Here is a 21,302-nt window from a genome sequence, read left to right on the forward strand (position 1 = left end):
GCGGAGGAACACAGAGTGGCGGAGTTTGAAATATTACTCTTTCTGGGTCACAAAATAAACTTTTACCCTACGATACGATTTCATGCGAGAATGGTGCTGTGTAAACTTCAAATACCTGCTCGATTTATTATATATTTGCAAAAGTGCTCTAATGTTTTCGGAGATGCCTGTTACCCACCAGCTGACCGCATAGCTGGACTGGCCATCAGGCATACCGGGCATTTGCCCGGGGGGCTGATGGTGATTTTTCATTTTTATGTTTGTTTGTTTGTTTTTGTAACGGTATAAACAATGAAAGGTGGTGGATTAGCCAATTGGTCATGATCAACTCTAGGCTGGACCAATTATAATACATCCGTATTGAGGGGAAAGGGAACCTTCCATACTTCAGCTAGAATGAAAAAAAAAAGACACAAAGCTGGAGTTATTCTGTGTTTTTGCTGCACAACTGGCTGTTCTTCACACTGACTTCTGGCTGATTCTGCCTGAAACTAATACTGACCATAATTTACAAAACTGACATACAGTGGAACCCTGACGTACGAAATTAATTCGTTCCTGAGGGTCTTTCGTAAGTCGAAAATTTTCAGAAGTCGAAGCACCCATCGCGCCTTTTGAGTGAACGACAGGCTAATTGCTAACTGCAACAACAATACGTCGTTCAAGTGGAACAGCGAAGCGCAAGTACGAAAGCCAAGGGGGTTGTCATATGATTCGGAAGGCATTGTGGGCATTGTAGGCTCAGCCAGTATCTGATTGGCTGAGCCCAGAAGGCCTACAATATACCGGGCATTTTGCCGTAATACGGGCAGAAATATTGCCATTAAGTGCCTTCGTAACTTGAATTTTTCGTTGAATGGGGTATTCGTAAGTCGGGGTTCCACTGTATTTTAAAATGACTAGCCCTTCAAATCATAATGTGTTTACTGAGGTAACAAAACAAGTGATTCAATGGCTATCTTCCCACAGACCTATATAACTGGAATGCTTTTTGGCAGTCAGAGAAGTTGTGCAATGGTGGTCATTAAAATAATGCAGGTTTAAGAGATGCTTGAGACCCAGAAGCTAAGTCCATTTTTTATATCAAATAGGCACTGTAGAGTCTGTGGGCCACGTCCGGCCTTTTGGTTGTCCCTGGCGTAAACGTAAGGAAGTATACATCATTTCAGCCACCAAACAGTCTTTGATAAACTTCCCATCACACAATGTTTTGTGCACTTTTGTGGGGAATCGCTTGATGTGTAAAGCCCAGTAAAAGGTCCTTGCTGCTTTTGCAGATTTGCTAGCAAACATTCACATGTTTGTTTCAGATGTCAATCATCACAAACCTTTATTTTGAAAGCGATTGCCAGTTTTAAAAATTTCTTTATTTACTTGTGTGGAAGCTAAATAAACATCACTGTAAATATGTTGGAAAAGACAGTTATAAGGGATAGGGAGTAGTAATACGATGGCACCTGTCCAAGATGGCGGCCAACCAAACCGGTTTGACAACCGGTTTGACCGGTTTCGTGCGTGTGCGCATGCGCGTTCAGTAATACGATGGCAGTAGTCCAAGATGGCGGCCAACCAAACGGTTTGACAACCGGTTTGGCCGGTTTGACAACCGATTTGACCAGTTTCGTGTGTGTGCGCATGCGCGTTCAGGTGTTCTTACCCTCTGGGCGGGAACGACTCCTCCTAGTGGGATGTGCTAGGTTGTATGGGTATAAAAGCGATCCTTTCACATTCTAAGAGCATCACCGCCACGGTCTGAGGAGCACCGACACATCGCGCTAAGGATCCCCGACGCATCGACCTAGAGCACCGACACATCGCGCTAAGGATCCCCGACGCATCGACCTAGAGCACCGACACATCGCGCTCGCTAAGGATCCCCGACGCATCGACCTATGGAGCTCGGAATGACACCCAGCCAGGACATCGCCCATGCCACAGGCACTCTAGGTATGTCTTCAGGAGTATGCAGTCGGGGTCCTCAACGTAAAAAGCAACGCTGTGGAAACGCCGCAGATGGAACTGTATTCAAGTTAGAATATCGAGGCGTCGAAGGGTATGTGTATGCCATTAAATATACCGAAGGGACAGTTGTGCTTAGTGTAGATTGTGGTGAGGGATTGTTTTGGGGGGAAGCCCAAGTCATGTCTACTAAAAACTGGAAGCTCTTCCGCACCGTAGTGTGTGCGGACCTGGACAATGTGGGTTTCCCAGAGCTGCTGTATGTTTCCCAGTGGAACAGTGCATCAGGCCCTGAGCTTTACAGGGTTGAGGCTGATCGTTTCAATCGCAACCCCGACGACTTTATTTTTCTCAGTGTATGTGATGACAGGGATAGTCTTATTGCTTCCAGAGGGCTTGAAAACTGGAGGTTAAATCCATACCCTCTAAACCTCGAAGAGCGCACAAGATGGTTTAAGGACTTGTTTTTTATACAGTGGTGCGACTGGAGAGGTTTGTCGCGTCTGTTTAGCCAGATTGATGACGCGATCAAGAGGGACAGACTCAACACTGCGTACGAGAGTATTAGAAAGCGCCTTGTTTTTGACGATCTGGCGAGTTGTCCGAAGACTGGTTTGCCTGGTACCCTGTGTAAACCTAAAATCATAAGACCTTCCGACAGCTAAACAATAAACTGGTAGGTTTAATGTGCGGGTGTGTGGGGTTGAGTGTGTATCTATGTGACAAATTAAGAGCTTGTGGTTTTCATTTTACAGAGAATGACACGCCCTCGTGGGACCTGTTGGAGTCACCATCAACAGAGCTGCTAATCCCGACCCCCCAGACCCCACCACCCTCACCACAATGCTCGCAGGACCCCCTCATATCAGACCTGTGGGATGAAACTGTAATCGACATCAAACTCGCAACTCTCCACCTGTTAATGTTGGCTTTGAATGAGTTTATACAAGAGACATGTTACGGATGCCAAACAGGCCACCCCAGTCAGGTGCAACACAGCTGCTTGCAGGAATTGTCTGAGTATTTCTTCGACACCTACTATGATGATGTGATGATAAGGCTCCAGACTGAGCGATTCATACCTGCCATCCGGCTGTTTGTACGCTCATCCACTGCAGATGGGTCTGGAACACAAATCCGCAGAGTTGCAGAACACATCATGTGTGAACTGAGATCAGAGCGATATATAGTATGCGCCATTAATGACAACATTGGGCACCTGCTAGATGCAAGTACTTGCGCCCGCCGTGTTAAACCAGCCATGCTCCGCATGATTGGAAACTACTGGGCTGGGTTACATCTGGTTTAATGTGGGGTGTCCAAGTATCCATTGTCTGTGATTGTGTCTTTGTGAAAATTAAATAAAAAGACTTGTTAACATCAACATCATAGTCATTTGTGGTTTGTAAATCATGGAAAGCACATTGCATAAAATATATCATGATCCAGCCCATCCTGCGGGGTTAGCCAGTTTAAATAAGCTACGTATAGCGGCAGGGGAGGCATCAGGTGTAACACCTCCACTATCTCAGGTCAAACATTATTTAGAACAAGACGACACCTACACACTCCATAAACCTGCAAGGATCCATTTCCCCAGAAATAGAGTATTGGTGACAGGGGTCGACAAACAGTTTCAAGCCGATCTGGTTGACATGTGTGAATATGTGACAGATAATGATAATGTGAGATATCTGCTAACATGTATAGATGTATTCTCAAAATACGCATGGGTTAGATGCCTAACAAACAAGACAGGGTCTGTTGTATCAGCTGCTTTTGAGGATATACTTAGTGAGGGTAGGATCCCTGTGAAACTACAAACAGATGAAGGCAAAGAGTTTTATAATGCAACCTTTAAACAGCTAATGAAGCGATATAATATCAAGCATTTCTCAACAGCTAGCGAGGTTAAATGCAGTATTGTCGAGAGATTCAATCGTAGCTTCAAGGGTAGAATGTGGAAGTACTTAACATCAGCCAACTCCCGGAGATATGTAGATATCATACCAGATCTCACACAAGCATATAACAATGCTTATCACAGATCTATCCAAATGGCTCCGGCAGAGGTGAATAAGGATAATGAGAAGTCGGTCTTCAACGCGCTGTACAAAACGAGGCCTCAGAGGGAACTGCGCTTTAAATTTAATATCGGTGACACTGTACGAATATCAAAACTGAGAGGAAAGTTTCGAAAAGGATACGAGCAGACCTACACCGATGAGATTTTCACAGTCAAGGAACGTATAGGGAGACAGCCCCCAGTGTACAGATTAGTGGATCTAGCAGGAGAGGTATTGAAAGGGTCATTTTATGAGCCTGAGATACAACGTGTGGTTGTTGATGAAAACAAAACATTTAAAATTGAAAACATATTGGCTAGAAAAAAAGTGGGTCGGAAAAAGCAGGTGCTAGTGAAATGGCTAGGATGGCCCAACAGCTTTAATTCGTGGATTCCAGAAAAAGACATCGTTGAGGCGTAATTAACTCAGATGACGCAGCTCTACACACATTCATTCAACACTGAGCATCAGAGGTGGGACCAAGTCATTGTTTTGCAAGTCTCAAGTAAGTCTCAAGTCTTTATCCTCAAGTCTCAAGTCAAGTCTCAAGTAATGTCAGGCAAGTCAGAGTCGAGTCTCAAGTCACTGGTGTAAAAGTCCGAGTCAAGTCTCAAGTCTGAAACTTTGAATTTCAAGTCCTTTCGAGTCTTTAAAAAAAAAAAAAAAAAAAAAAGCATGTTGCAGTTATGCTAAATGTAAATATTAGACCATGTAATTTTAAAATCTGTGTTTTTCTCAACACATGACAAAATAGTGAACTTAGAAAATATACACAAATTGTAAAATTGCACCTCTTTAAAATGCAGCTCAATTAAACCTAGCTCCAAGAATAATTTTCACCGACAGTTCTGAGATAAGCTGCATGTTATTCTTGGATGCGGTTGTAGGACCAGCTTTAAAATCGCATGACAAAAATATCATACATATTAAAAAAAACTGCATCACCAACGTAGCCTGGACAACATTTGCTAGTTAGATGAAGTCAGCTATCTCATCGTAGCATATTTATATGCATATTTATAATCATACGGTTCTTGGAGTGAGTGCATACACTCATGAAGTTTAGTAACTTCAGGTCACTGCAACAAGCCCAGGTACAGTTTACCGACGGATGGGTGCAGGACCTTGAAATGCACCGTGTAGAACGAAAGACCATCGTACGTATCATAAGTTTACCAGTCTCACAAATTGTCGTCATAAATACACATTCCTTAACCGTTTATTAATAGGACCTTTGAGCTCAACGGTAATTAATTAGTAGTGGAAATAATTTCTGGTAGCATCACAGAAATGTAGCAGTGACAATAATATTGTATGCTGTAATCGTACTGGGCAATTAGTGATACAAAAAACCTGTTTTATCCTGTGAATAAAAGTATATGTTTTTGTCAATGTGCCATAATAACAGAAGCGAAACGCAATATTGTGTCAGGACAATTCACTATTTATGCACAATAAATAAAGGAGCATAGCGCGACAATTTCTGTTCAGCGCCAGACTTGCTTGTAACCTATATCACCAATTATGTTAAGAAAAATGACGCATTAACTACAACAGCAGACTGACCTTTGTGTAAATGCTTGGAGCAGACTAACCTGTGAGCTGGAGTGTTCTGGGACGTTATATTTGGTCTTAGAATGGCTGCAATCCAGGACACCCGTCGCCTCTTTGTTACTTCGGAAACATGGCTCGAACAATTTCTCTTCAACGACGTAATCCGATAACAACCGATCTCTTTACCCGTCGGCTTCCCGTGGCTGTCATGCGACCGGCTATTGCAGTTAATAACACAACAGCTTCTTGACATTTTTGTGTTTCTTTTTATCGCTGTATAACTGATTTTAATTGAAAGCCTAGTACCGCTTGCCACGAGTTCCCAGAATCCTTTGCGGTTCTACCCGTGAATGACGTCACATTTTCAATCTCTATATAATATGCATGTTAAATTTTATATTTGGGGTAAAATATCAAGTCTTTTCAAGTAAACCGGTTCAAGTCCAATTCAAGTCCCAAGTCATTGGTGTAAAAGTCCAAGTCAAGTCACAAGTCTTAGAACATTTTTTCAAGTCAAGTCTAAAGTCATAAAATTAATGACTCGAGTCTGACTCGAGTCCAAGTCATGTGACTCGAGTCCACACCTCTGCTGAGCATAGACTGAGAAAGCATGAATAAAAAGAACAACAATGCAGGCTTCTATGTAAGCCTCTTCTCGAATGCTTCATCACATGTTTACCCGGGTAATAAGATATCTAATTTTAGAACAAAGCTAGCAAAACCTATTGTTTTGGATCAGCCATATGAGGTCGCTGTTATAGAGATACAGTACCCACGCATATGGCGGACTTTTCCACAATCAGATTCGGAAGTGGAAATTCATGACCCCGTCAAAGACGGAACCATAGCCGTAACCATGATCGAACTGTCTGTGGGCCATTATGCATCTGTGGAACAGATAATAAAAGAATTTAATTTTAAATGTCAACAGCACCAAGCCACTGGAGACATTAAAATGCAGTACAACGCCGTTAGTAACCATGCCTGTGTTATGGGGCCTAGGGGGACTATTCTCACATTTAGAGGGAGACTGGCGGAAATCCTAGGATTCAAAACAGGAGAACCGTTTGCACTTCATTATAAAAACACATATGCCCCGCACCCCGCAGACATATACGGGGGAAAATATAACATCTTTATTTATGCAGATATCGTTGATTACCAGCTTGTGGGTGACGCCCACGCGAGGCTATTAAGAGCTATAAATATTACAGACGATGACCGCCGGTTGCCTATTCTACAATTTGACAGCCCACACTACACACCTGTGTCAAAGACATTAATCGACGACATAGAAATTGATTTGAAAGACGATCGAAATCAACACATACCCTTTTTATACGGCAAAGTGTTTGTCAAGTTACACTTCCGACCGATAACACAGCATTTTTGAAAAAAAAAGGATGGCCGTCTACAACTCTGATGACTCAAAATATGTAAAATACTACTTATCACAGGCTGGTGGAGAGCTCGGAGGGTATGTTGGGACCAGTACACAATATGGGACAGGTCTGGGTGGGTTGTTCCGTAGCTTGTTTAGATTTGCAGTACCGCTGTTTAAAAAAGGAGTCAGCATAGTCAAACCACACCTAAAAACAGCCGCATCGGGCATAGTGTCTGATGTCATAACCAACATAACCAGACCCTCAACCACTAAGCAGGACGGTAACGGCTTGTATGTGTATACGCCCAAACCATCTAAGACCCCACCCCCAGGGCAGCCGTTGTCTAAAAAGCGTAAAACCACAAAACCTAGCAGGAGAGCCACCAAACGGACACCGTCACGCAGAGTGAAGAGACCCAGAACCACTCGTTCAAAAACTGCAGCGCTTGACATATTCTAAATGGCACTGTTACACAGTCATTCTGGAGAATGTGTAAAAACAGAGCTCGATCTTTTTACTGTCCCATACACACAGACTAGCATTGAGAAAAGTACATTTATTGAAATCCCACCTGTATCTGCAATCACTGATGGAGGGCCGATCGAGTTTTACATCTCATCGTCGGGTGAAGATTACCTGGATCTAAATGACTCATATATCTACACACGGGTGAGAATCACAAACGCTGATGGCTCAAACCTGGCTAGGGACGCTAATGTAGGATTTATTAATTATCCTGGATGCAGCATATTTAGTCAAGTCGATATTAATTTGGGAGACCGGCTCATTAGTCAATCATCCAATACATATCCATACAGAGGTGTGATAGAATGTCTTATCAATTATAATAAGGACACTTTAGACACACAGTTCAGCACCGGGTTATTCTGTAAGGATACAGCATCACACATGAATGACACATCTATAGAAGGAGAGAACCAGGGTCTGATGACCAGAGGTGGCTACACAGCAAATAGTAGTATTGTTGAATTGATTGCGCCAGTACATGCAGACCTGTTTTTTCAAGAAAAACTGTTACTTAATGGAATCGACCTGTCGCTGAAATTTGTGCGCTCTAAAGACGAATTTGCTCTCATGACAGCGGATGCCAATGCATACAGAGTTAAAATTGTCTCAGCCAGTCTCTTTGTCAAGAAAGTTAGTGTATCACCTAGCGTCAGACTTGCACACAGCAAGGCATTGCACCATGCAAACGCAAAATACACGGTAGACAGAGTATCTTTAAAGACCTTCTCCATACCTGCAGGGGCTAGAATATCAACAAATGACAATTTATTTATGGGTAGGATACCTAAATTTGTCATCATTGCATTCATAGACAATGAAGCATACACAGGCTCCTACCAGCGTAATCCATTTCATTTTGAAAACTGCGATATAGAATTTATGTCTTTATATGCTGATAGTCAGGCTTATCCTGCTAAACCATTCCAGCCAAATTTCCAGAGAAAACACTATATCAGAGAATTTTACCAGCTGATACAAACCACAGGAAGACATTTAAAGGACAGATCGTTGGCCATAACACGTGACGACTTTGGTAACGGCTACACTTTATTCTGTTTCAATCTGGAAGCTGACGAAGGACATTCAGGGAATGTGTCGTTAATTAAAACTGGGAACGTGAGATTGGAAACCCGTTTCAGAAATCCACTACCCCGTACAGTGAACCTCTTGTGTTATTCTGTATTTGATTCAGTCATTGAAATATCTAACATGAGACAGGTGCTCTTGGACTACTATTGAGACAAAAACGGTCATGAACACTATAGAACTATCAGCCGTGGTCGGCGGCATTATCAATAAAAACACACATTTCCTGAATGTCCTTCGTCAGCTTCCAGATTGAAACAGAATAAAGTGTAGCCGTTACCAAAGTCGTCACGTGTTATGGCCAACGATCTGTCCTTTAAATGTCTTCCTGTGGTTTGTATCAGCTGGTAAAATTCTCTGATATAGTGTTTTCTCTGGAAATTTGGCTGGAATGGTTTAGCAGGATAAGCCTGACTATCAGCATATAAAGACATAAATTCTATATCGCAGTTTTCAAAATGAAATGGATTACGCTGGTAGGAGCCTGTGTATGCTTCATTGTCTATGAATGCAATGATGACAAATTTAGGTATCCTACCCATAAATAAATTGTCATTTGTTGATATTCTAGCCCCTGCAGGTATGGAGAAGGTCTTTAAAGATACTCTGTCTACCGTGTATTTTGCGTTTGCATGGTGCAATGCCTTGCTGTGTGCAAGTCTGACGCTAGGTGATACACTAACTTTCTTGACAAAGAGACTGGCTGAGACAATTTTAACTCTGTATGCATTGGCATCCGCTGTCATGAGAGCAAATTCGTCTTTAGAGCGCACAAATTTCAGCGACAGGTCGATTCCATTAAGTAACAGTTTTTCTTGAAAAAACAGGTCTGCATGTACTGGCGCAATCAATTCAACAATACTACTATTTGCTGTGTAGCCACCTCTGGTCATCAGACCCTGGTTCTCTCCTTCTATAGATGTGTCATTCATGTGTGATGCTGTATCCTTACAGAATAACCCGGTGCTGAACTGTGTGTCTAAAGTGTCCTTATTATAATTGATAAGACATTCTATCACACCTCTGTATGGATATGTATTGGATGATTGACTAATGAGCCGGTCTCCCAAATTAATATCGACTTGACTAAATATGCTGCATCCAGGATAATTAATAAATCCTACATTAGCGTCCCTAGCCAGGTTTGAGCCATCAGCGTTTGTGATTCTCACCCGTGTGTAGATATATGAGTCATTTAGATCCAGGTAATCTTCACCCGACGATGAGATGTAAAACTCGATCGGCCCTCCATCAGTGATTGCAGATACAGGTGGGATTTCAATAAATGTACTTTTCTCAATGCTAGTCTGTGTGTATGGGACAGTAAAAAGATCGAGCTCTGTTTTTACACATTCTCCAGAATGACTGTGTAACAGTGCCATTTAGAATATGTCAAGCGCTGCAGTTTTTGAACGAGTGGTTCTGGGTCTCTTCACTCTGCGTGACGGTGTCCGTTTGGTGGCTCTCCTGCTAGGTTTTGTGGTTTTACGCTTTTTAGACAACGGCTGCCCTGGGGGTGGGGTCTTAGATGGTTTGGGCGTATACACATACAAGCCGTTACCGTCCTGCTTAGTGGTTGAGGGTCTGGTTATGTTGGTTATGACATCAGACACTATGCCCGATGCGGCTGTTTTTAGGTGTGGTTTGACTATGCTGACTCCTTTTTTAAACAGCGGTACTGCAAATCTAAACAAGCTACGGAACAACCCACCCAGACCTGTCCCATATTGTGTACTGGTCCCAACATACCCTCCGAGCTCTCCACCAGCCTGTGATAAGTAGTATTTTACATATTTTGAGTCATCAGAGTTGTAGACGGCCATCCTTTTTTTTTCAAAAATGCTGTGTTATCGGTCGGAAGTGTAACTTGACAAACACTTTGCCGTATAAAAAGGGTATGTGTTGATTTCGATCGTCTTTCAAATCAATTTCTATGTCGTCGATTAATGTCTTTGACACAGGTGTGTAGTGTGGGCTGTCAAATTGTAGAATAGGCAACCGGCGGTCATCGTCTGTAATATTTATAGCTCTTAATAGCCTCGCGTGGGCGTCACCCACAAGCTGGTAATCAACGATATCTGCATAAATAAAGATGTTATATTTTCCCCCGTATATGTCTGCGGGGTGCGGGGCATATGTGTTTTTATAATGAAGTGCAAACGGTTCTCCTGTTTTGAATCCTAGGATTTCCGCCAGTCTCCCTCTAAATGTGAGAATAGTCCCCCTAGGCCCCATAACACAGGCATGGTTACTAACGGCGTTGTACTGCATTTTAATGTCTCCAGTGGCTTGGTGCTGTTGACATTTAAAATTAAATTCTTTTATTATCTGTTCCACAGATGCATAATGGCCCACAGACAGTTCGATCATGGTTACGGCTATGGTTCCGTCTTTGACGGGGTCATGAATTTCCACTTCCGAATCTGATTGTGGAAAAGTCCGCCATATGCGTGGGTACTGTATCTCTATAACAGCGACCTCATATGGCTGATCCAAAACAATAGGTTTTGCTAGCTTTGTTCTAAAATTAGATATCTTATTACCCGGGTAAACATGTGATGAAGCATTCGAGAAGAGGCTTACATAGAAGCCTGCATTGTTGTTCTTTTTATTCATGCTTTCTCAGTCTATGCTCAGCAGAGGTGTGGACTCGAGTCACATGACTTGGACTCGAGTCAGACTCGAGTCATTAATTTTATGACTTTAGACTTGACTTGAAAAAATGTTCTAAGACTTGTGACTTGACTTGGACTTTTACACCAATGACTTGGGACTTGAATTGGACTTGAACCGGTTTACTTGAAAAGACTTGATATTTTACCCCAAATATAAAATTTAACATGCATATTATATAGAGATTGAAAATGTGACGTCATTCACGGGTAGAACCGCAAAGGATTCTGGGAACTCGTGGCAAGCGGTACTAGGCTTTCAATTAAAATCAGTTACACAGCGATAAAAAGAAACACAAAAATGTCAAGAAGCTGTTGTGTTATTAACTGCAATAGCCGGTCGCATGACAGCCACGGGAAGCCGACGGGTAAAGAGATCGGTTGTTATCGGATTACGTCGTTGAAGAGAAATTGTTCGAGCCATGTTTCCGAAGTAACAAAGAGGCGACGGGTGTCCTGGATTGCAGCCATTCTAAGACCAAATATAACGTCCCAGAACACTCCAGCTCACAGGTTAGTCTGCTCCAAGCATTTACACAAAGGTCAGTCTGCTGTTGTAGTTAATGCGTCATTTTTCTTAACATAATTGGTGATATAGGTTACAAGCAAGTCTGGCGCTGAACAGAAATTGTCGCGCTATGCTCCTTTATTTATTGTGCATAAATAGTGAATTGTCCTGACACAATATTGCGTTTCGCTTCTGTTATTATGGCACATTGACAAAAACATATACTTTTATTCACAGGATAAAACAGGTTTTTTGTATCACTAATTGCCCAGTACGATTACAGCATACAATATTATTGTCACTGCTACATTTCTGTGATGCTACCAGAAATTATTTCCACTACTAATTAATTACCGTTGAGCTCAAAGGTCCTATTAATAAACGGTTAAGGAATGTGTATTTATGACGACAATTTGTGAGACTGGTAAACTTATGATACGTACGATGGTCTTTCGTTCTACACGGTGCATTTCAAGGTCCTGCACCCATCCGTCGGTAAACTGTACCTGGGCTTGTTGCAGTGACCTGAAGTTACTAAACTTCATGAGTGTATGCACTCACTCCTAGAACCGTATAATTATAAATATGCATATAAATATGCTAAGATGAGATAGCTGACTTCATCTAACTAGCAAATGTTGTCCAGGCTACGTTGGTGATGCAGTTTTTTTTAATATGTATGATATTTTTGTCATGCGATTTTAAAGCTGGTCCTACAACCGCATCCAAGAATAACATGCAGCTTATCTCAGAACTGTCGGTGAAAATTATTCTTGGAGCTAGGTTTAATTGAGCTGCATTTTAAAGAGGTGCAATTTTACAATTTGTGTATATTTTCTAAGTTCACTATTTTGTCATGTGTTGAGAAAAACACAGATTTTAAAATTACATGGTCTAATATTTACATTTAGCATAACTGCAACATGCTTTTTTTTTTTTTTTTTTTTTAAAGACTCGAAAGGACTTGAAATTCAAAGTTTCAGACTTGAGACTTGACTCGGACTTTTACACCAGTGACTTGAGACTCGACTCTGACTTGCCTGACATTACTTGAGACTTGACTTGAGACTTGAGGATAAAGACTTGAGACTTACTTGAGACTTGCAAAACAATGACTTGGTCCCACCTCTGATGCTCAGTGTTGAATGAATGTGTGTAGAGCTGCGTCATCTGAGTTAATTACGCCTCAACGATGTCTTTTTCTGGAATCCACGAATTAAAGCTGTTGGGCCATCCTAGCCATTTCACTAGCACCTGCTTTTTCCGACCCACTTTTTTTCTAGCCAATATGTTTTCAATTTTAAATGTTTTGTTTTCATCAACAACCACACGTTGTATCTCAGGCTCATAAAATGACCCTTTCAATACCTCTCCTGCTAGATCCACTAATCTGTACACTGGGGGCTGTCTCCCTATACGTTCCTTGACTGTGAAAATCTCATCGGTGTAGGTCTGCTCGTATCCTTTTCGAAACTTTCCTCTCAGTTTTGATATTCGTACAGTGTCACCGATATTAAATTTAAAGCGCAGTTCCCTCTGAGGCCTCGTTTTGTACAGCGCGTTGAAGACCGACTTCTCATTATCCTTATTCACCTCTGCCGGAGCCATTTGGATAGATCTGTGATAAGCATTGTTATATGCTTGTGTGAGATCTGGTATGATATCTACATATCTCCGGGAGTTGGCTGATGTTAAGTACTTCCACATTCTACCCTTGAAGCTACGATTGAATCTCTCGACAATACTGCATTTAACCTCGCTAGCTGTTGAGAAATGCTTGATATTATATCGCTTCATTAGCTGTTTAAAGGTTGCATTATAAAACTCTTTGCCTTCATCTGTTTGTAGTTTCACAGGGATCCTACCCTCACTAAGTATATCCTCAAAAGCAGCTGATACAACAGACCCTGTCTTGTTTGTTAGGCATCTAACCCATGCGTATTTTGAGAATACATCTATACATGTTAGCAGATATCTCACATTATCATTATCTGTCACATATTCACACATGTCAACCAGATCGGCTTGAAACTGTTTGTCGACCCCTGTCACCAATACTCTATTTCTGGGGAAATGGATCCTTGCAGGTTTATGGAGTGTGTAGGTGTCGTCTTGTTCTAAATAATGTTTGACCTGAGATAGTGGAGGTGTTACACCTGATGCCTCCCCTGCCGCTATACGTAGCTTATTTAAACTGGCTAACCCCGCAGGATGGGCTGGATCATGATATATTTTATGCAATGTGCTTTCCATGATTTACAAACCACAAATGACTATGATGTTGATGTTAACAAGTCTTTTTATTTAATTTTCACAAAGACACAATCACAGACAATGGATACTTGGACACCCCACATTAAACCAGATGTAACCCAGCCCAGTAGTTTCCAATCATGCGGAGCATGGCTGGTTTAACACGGCGGGCGCAAGTACTTGCATCTAGCAGGTGCCCAATGTTGTCATTAATGGCGCATACTATATATCGCTCTGATCTCAGTTCACACATGATGTGTTCTGCAACTCTGCGGATTTGTGTTCCAGACCCATCTGCAGTGGATGAGCGTACAAACAGCCGGATGGCAGGTATGAATCGCTCAGTCTGGAGCCTTATCATCACATCATCATAGTAGGTGTCGAAGAAATACTCAGACAATTCCTGCAAGCAGCTGTGTTGCACCTGACTGGGGTGGCCTGTTTGGCATCCGTAACATGTCTCTTGTATAAACTCATTCAAAGCCAACATTAACAGGTGGAGAGTTGCGAGTTTGATGTCGATTACAGTTTCATCCCACAGGTCTGATATGAGGGGGTCCTGCGAGCATTGTGGTGAGGGTGGTGGGGTCTGGGGGGTCGGGATTAGCAGCTCTGTTGATGGTGACTCCAACAGGTCCCACGAGGGCGTGTCATTCTCTGTAAAATGAAAACCACAAGCTCTTAATTTGTCACATAGATACACACTCAACCCCACACACCCGCACATTAAACCTACCAGTTTATTGTTTAGCTGTCGGAAGGTCTTATGATTTTAGGTTTACACAGGGTACCAGGCAAACCAGTCTTCGGACAACTCGCCAGATCGTCAAAAACAAGGCGCTTTCTAATACTCTCGTACGCAGTGTTGAGTCTGTCCCTCTTGATCGCGTCATCAATCTGGCTAAACAGACGCGACAAACCTCTCCAGTCGCACCACTGTATAAAAAACAAGTCCTTAAACCATCTTGTGCGCTCTTCGAGGTTTAGAGGGTATGGATTTAACCTCCAGTTTTCAAGCCCTCTGGAAGCAATAAGACTATCCCTGTCATCACATACACTGAGAAAAATAAAGTCGTCGGGGTTGCGATTGAAACGATCAGCCTCAACCCTGTAAAGCTCAGGGCCTGATGCACTGTTCCACTGGGAAACATACAGCAGCTCTGGGAAACCCACATTGTCCAGGTCCGCACACACTACGGTGCGGAAGAGCTTCCAGTTTTTAGTAGACATGACTTGGGCTTCCCCCCAAAACAATCCCTCACCACAATCTACACTAAGCACAACTGTCCCTTCGGTATATTTAATGGCATACACATACCCTTCGACGCCTCGATATTCTAACTTGAATACAGTTCCATCTGCGGCGTTTCCACAGCGTTGCTTTTTACGTTGAGGACCCCGACTGCATACTCCTGAAGACATACCTAGAGTGCCTGTGGCATGGGCGATGTCCTGGCTGGGTGTCATTCCGAGCTCCATAGGTCGATGCGTCGGGGATCCTTAGCGAGCGCGATGTGTCGGTGCTCTAGGTCGATGCGTCGGGGATCCTTAGCGCGATGTGTCGGTGCTCTAGGTCGATGCGTCGGGGATCCTTAGCGCGATGTGTCGGTGCTCCTCAGACCGTGGCGGTGATGCTCTTAGAATGTGAAAGGATCGCTTTTATACCCATACAACCTAGCACATCCCACTAGGAGGAGTCGTTCCCGCCCAGAGGGTAAGAACACCTGAACGCGCATGCGCACACACACGAAACTGGTCAAATCGGTTGTCAAACCGGCCAAACCGGTTGTCAAACCGTTTGGTTGGCCGCCATCTTGGACTACTGCCATCGTATTACTGAACGCGCATGCGCACACGCACGAAACCGGTCAAACCGGTTGTCAAACCGGTTTGGTTGGCCGCCATCTTGGACAGGTGCCATCGTATTACTACTATAGGGGTTTACTAGCCCCAAAAGATATCAGCTCTCGTTTAAAAAAGAAAGCTTGATGCAGAATGTAGAATTGTGAACACAGCCTAATCTGTGGAGAGCAGATTGGATAGAATCACCTTGCAGGACTAAACACACAGGGGAATACAAGAACTTGACTGATGCAGACTGGAAACAGACACCTGAACCTTTGCTAGCAAAGCTGCGAAAGCAACAAGAACTTTTTTTTTTTACCAAGTTTTACACATTCAGGGATCGAGGAGTGATGACAGCTTTGTGATGTCCCACAAAATCTCGAAAAAACAAAAACTGTGGGCCAGTCTTTGATGAAGAGTATATCAAAGAGTGTTTGGTGAACTCTGCATCACAAATATGCCCCGAGAGTCAAGCATCAAGGATGTCTGGAAAGGAAATCTGGAACTTAAGTTGAAAAATGAAGTCAACATTTTTGGCTTTTTCTCACTGACAGTCACTGACAGTTTGTTGCATTTTTGCAGGAGCAGGAGACTGAACATGGTGACATAGGCTACCACACAGCCATCAGATACTTCAGCCTGGGCAAAGTGCTAAAAAGTCTTTGGGACCTGAGAGCAGAGATTTGAGAGTTTTGTCAGAAGAAAGGCAAAAACATTCCAAACCTCACAGATGCAGAACAAAAAGCTGATCTTGAATTTGCTGTCGATGTGACAGTTCTTCACATCAACAGCAACATTCAGTTCTTCTACCTCAGACACTGAACCTGACTTTAATGCACCTGTTCAAACCTATCAGTTTCTCACGTTGCCTTCTGGGAAAATGATTTAGCTCTCACCTATTTTATATTGTCTATGGGAAAAACTCTGCTAGAGGTCCAACATTTAGCTCTATGGGGTAAATCTTTGCAGGCTGTACCTGTTTTGTAATTTTATTCCTGAGTGTGTTTACTCCTTTGTGCTGCAAGTGAGGAGCTGAAAGCCCGACAGCAGCAGGCTGTGGTAAACTGGGCAGCTCCCAGGTGTGAATGTGAGTAGTGGATGTATGAATGTAAAGGAGGAACTCTCTCTCTCTCTCTCTCACACACACACACACACACACACACACACACACACACACACACACACACACACACACACACACACACACACACACACACACACACAAACAGGTATCAGCACAAAGAGCCACTGGGGTCCCTTCGCTCTGATTATGTAACACCTATGCAGAGTGTTGCCATGGCGACTTGATGTACCTTTAATCATAATGCATTGAATCTGGTCAACAAGGCATGGGTCGCCACGGTAACAGAGTCATTACAAAACTGGCATGCACAAAGGAGACACCAACCGCCCGCCCACACACACACACAAACACACACACACACACACACAGGGGAAACAGTTTCATTAGAGAGCATGTGTGATAATGCTGAGTAAAAAGCTTAAAAGTAAAAGTTCGCATCCACCAGTGACCTTCCGCATTGCTGCATCCCAGCCTGTGACGTTCAAAGAGTTCAGTCGCTGCTCGAGAGATCGAGGACTCAACAACCCCGAGCAGACTATTGTCAGATATCATTAAGAAGTTTCCACAAAGAAAGGTTAGCTGTTCAATCACAATGTTTTAGATAATCTTTTTGTTAAATCCAACAATGAAAAACTGCCCCAAAACCATATCACAGTCTGGAGTAAGCTCCACCACCTGTGTAACCCTAGCTTGGATAAGTGGGTGGATGTTTTCTTATCCTTGTGTCTGATTAAGTACACCTGCTCTTTATTGTCCTTCCCTGAGTCTCTGTCAGGTTGCATGCTCGATGTTTTCTCGTGGCTCTTTGTGCTTCTTGATTTCTCTTATTTGCCCTTTTCAGATGTTTTTCCTGCCATCATCGTGTGCCACCTTTTGTATGCATACTTGTTTTTCTTTTCCAAGTTTTTTAGTTTCAAAGTAATTAAAGTGCTACTACAATGCCCTGAATACCTGTCAGCTTCACTTTTAATCAGTTGTTTTGGTTACAAGCACACATTTCACTTCTTTCATCTCACCACACTGATGTCAAATAAAAGCATTTATTGTCTGCACATTCTTCAAGGTTGTGCAACTGGAGCAACTTTTTTCTAAGCACAGCAGTCAGCACATGACAGGTGTTTAATTATACTTATGGAAGATCCTGTTCCACTTTTAATGTTACTGACTATTTGACTTACTGAAATTACATAATTGTGGATAATTTATACATTTATAACAACTCTACAGGGGGTCTCCTTTTTTTTACCTCACCTATTTGAATTTATTGAGGCTTAAAGTTCAGGCTGCACCTGCAATGATTGACTGGTGTGTTGCCATTAGCTCCCTGCTAGACTTCATCTCAGCTAATCTGAGTCAGTGAACAACGCTGTTGGTGCCTTTTGTAGGATTTTGTATTTAATCTGACCAGTAATATGTTTTTCTGTGTGGTAGCCTCTCCAAGGAGTTTGTCCTTAATTTTTGATGACTGAAGTTCATGTATTTTATTACTCTGCAGCACCTAGCAGGTATCTGTATCTGTGTGATGCTCCTGGACAGTTTATAAATGCAGTTTGTTAACTAAGCTTGCTAGCTCCACTTTCAATGCAACACTCTACCCTTTTGTCCAGATATGGTCACTTCTGTCTCAAAAACACAAGGCTGCTGAGGTCTCCTACACTATGTTGCCAAAAATATTTGCTTATCTGCCTTCACACTCATATGAACTTAAGTGACAACCCATTGTTAGTCCATAGGGTTTAATAGGACTCTTAAAAGCATCAACTCTTCTGGGTTAAGAAGTGTTTATGGGAATTTTTGACTGTTCTTCCAGAAGCATATTTGTGAGGTCAGACTCTGATGTGGGATGAGAAAGCCTTGCTCATAGTGTCCACTCTAATTCATCCCAAAGGGGTTTTATCAGGTTGAAGTGAGGATTCTGTGCAGGCCAGTCAAGTCTTGCTCATCCATGTCTTTATGAACCTTGATTTGTTCACTGGTGCACAGTCATGTTGGAACAGGGTCCATCCACAAACTGATCCCATAAAGTTTGGAGACTGTAGTTGTCCAAAATGTCTCTCCCCCACTTGGCATAGTGCAGTCAGACAATTACTGTTCTCCTGACAACGCCAAGCCCAGGCTCGTCCATCAGATTCCCAGACAGAGAAGTGCAATTCATCATCCAGAGAACACGTCTCCACTGGTTTAGAGTCCAGTGGCAGTGTGCCATAGACCACTGCAGCCGACGCTTGGCAGGCTTGGATGCAGCTGCTCAGCCATGAAAACCCACCACATAAAGATTTTGAAGGTTTGGATTTCCTTAGTGATTGAAAGCTGGTGACCTCTGCACTATCCTCAGCATCCACTGAGTGATTTTGTGTGGCCTACACTTTGTGGCTGAGTTGCTGTCAATTGCTTTCATTTTGTCATAAAACCACTAACAGCTGACTGTGCAATGTTTGTAGCGAGGAAATTTCACTAACGGACCTGATGCACAGGTGACTTCCTGTCACGGTACCATGCTGGAATTCACTGAGCTCCTGCATGACTAGGTGCTTGATTTGATACACCTGTGGCCACGGAAGTGACCCGAACACCTGAATTCAATGATGTGGACACGTGAGTGAACATTTTTGGTGATATAGTGTATATGTGCTTGGTTTCTACTGATGCTCAAGCCAAATTTTGGTAGGGCATACATTAAAAGTATTTTTAAGGTGTTATAAATGGGTTTCTGTAGCATTGCTAGAGAAATTTTGTTTTTAAAACAACAAAAGATTCCTTTGAGATCATTTTATAAAACAATGGACTCCACCTGCAGATGCTGCCAGACTCACGTTAGACATTCAGCTGATGCTCCTGTTCATAGTGGATTACAGTGCGATTCAAATCATAATCCACTCCCTCTCGACCTGCCATTCAGATAAAACTAAACTTCACTGTGCACACAGAAGAAGAAAGACGAGGTGGGCTGAAAACTATTCAGCTCTCACACCTCCTCACTGCTCTGTCTTCTTTAATCCTCAGGTGAAAATGAAAAATAAAATCTCTTTTTATCTCAGTGTTTATTATTCCCTGCACACTCCATGTCTTCTTTTCTGGTAAGTTTCCTTTTCCTCCCTCAGTATCATGCAGAGTGCTTGAGAAGCCCATTAGGATCCCTGCAGGCCACATGTGGAGCATTAAACAGAGACGTATATATTCTGGCCCAACAGCACTCTGCGCTCTGCTGTCCTCAGAAAAGGACAAAAAAAGGACCAAATTAAATCATGTAACAGGCTGTGAGATTATTTAAGCTTCAGTTCGAATTATTTTGCCATGAGAAGGAATCATCCAGGAAAACAAAGAAGATGGAGAAGATCAGAAACTAATTCACACATAAAGATGATTGTACAGTTACAAAACTGCATATTTTAAACTGAGTGACCTCAGAACATTTATGTAGATGTAGAAGAACGACGGTGACACAGGTAAGGTCTGACATACGCACAAGTTTGCATACTTTTTTGTCTTTACAAATTCACACTCAGTGAGTTTGAATGGGAGATTTTCAAGAAAGCTCCAAACCACAGGATAAGTCACACACACACACACACACACACACACACACACACACACACGTACAGCTGTCCTCAGAAACAGCAACTTTGAGACGCATCGGGTGACGGGTTCAGGAGACGTCAGAATAACATAATGAGTTGAACTCAAGTAAGTCTTCAGAAACTGCGTGCAAAACAGAAAATCCTCTGGAGGGATGGAAGCATGCGTGAGTGTGTGTGTGTGTGTGTGTGTGTGAGAACCAGCACTCCTCTGCAGTGATCTTCCTCTGCAGTGGAGGCTGTTATGTAACAAAGAAAAGGGAGGGAGGGAGGTCTCCACTGCAATACCGAGGAACTCAGTGAGCACACACGCACGCACACACGCACGCACACACACACACGCACACACACACACACACACACACACACACACACACACACAGATTAAACCCATCATCACATGCACACTCGCTCAGTCAGGCATCTTTCTGAACGCCTCGGTGCTTCTTTACGTCATGCACACACACACGTTTTCATATCTTAGTGAGGACATCTCATTGCTCTCCCTAGCAACTTACCCCAACCCCTACCATCAAAAATGAATGCCTAATCCTAACCCTCAGCCTGAACCTGACCACAACCTAACTGTAACCCTGACAAAACCACATTTTGAGTCTCAAGGATACCTTCAAACTTGCGGGGACGGGAACTTTGTCCCCATAAGTGACTGTTGGTCCCCACAAGTATAGTAGCATGCCAAATGTTTTTTTGTCCTCACAAAGACATGTAAACATATACATGCACACACACAGAGTGTGGAGAACACAGTAATCAATCACCACCTAGT

The 21,302-nt window shown here is 42.8% G+C and overlaps 2 long non-coding RNA genes across 2 annotated transcripts; one reads left to right on the forward strand and one right to left on the reverse strand.

Moving 5' to 3' along the window:
* Positions 1–1,441: 1,441 nt before the first annotated feature.
* LOC145420010 (uncharacterized) lies at positions 1,442–3,343 on the forward strand. Its single transcript, XR_013901288.1, has 2 exons — positions 1,442–2,635; positions 2,715–3,343. It is a non-coding gene; the product is annotated as an uncharacterized LOC145420010 (long non-coding RNA).
* Positions 3,344–14,039: 10,696 nt separating this feature from the next.
* On the reverse strand, positions 14,040–15,925 carry LOC145420015 (uncharacterized). The gene is made up of 2 exons (XR_013901294.1): positions 14,748–15,925; positions 14,040–14,668 (listed from the first exon to the last, which is right to left on the reverse strand). It is a non-coding gene; the product is annotated as an uncharacterized LOC145420015 (long non-coding RNA).
* Positions 15,926–21,302: the final 5,377 nt, after the last annotated feature.

Source organism: Astatotilapia calliptera, chromosome 14 (assembly GCF_964374335.1).
Source record: "Astatotilapia calliptera chromosome 14, fAstCal68.1, whole genome shotgun sequence".
In the NCBI taxonomy this organism is placed as follows: Eukaryota; Metazoa; Chordata; class Actinopteri; order Cichliformes; family Cichlidae; genus Astatotilapia; species Astatotilapia calliptera.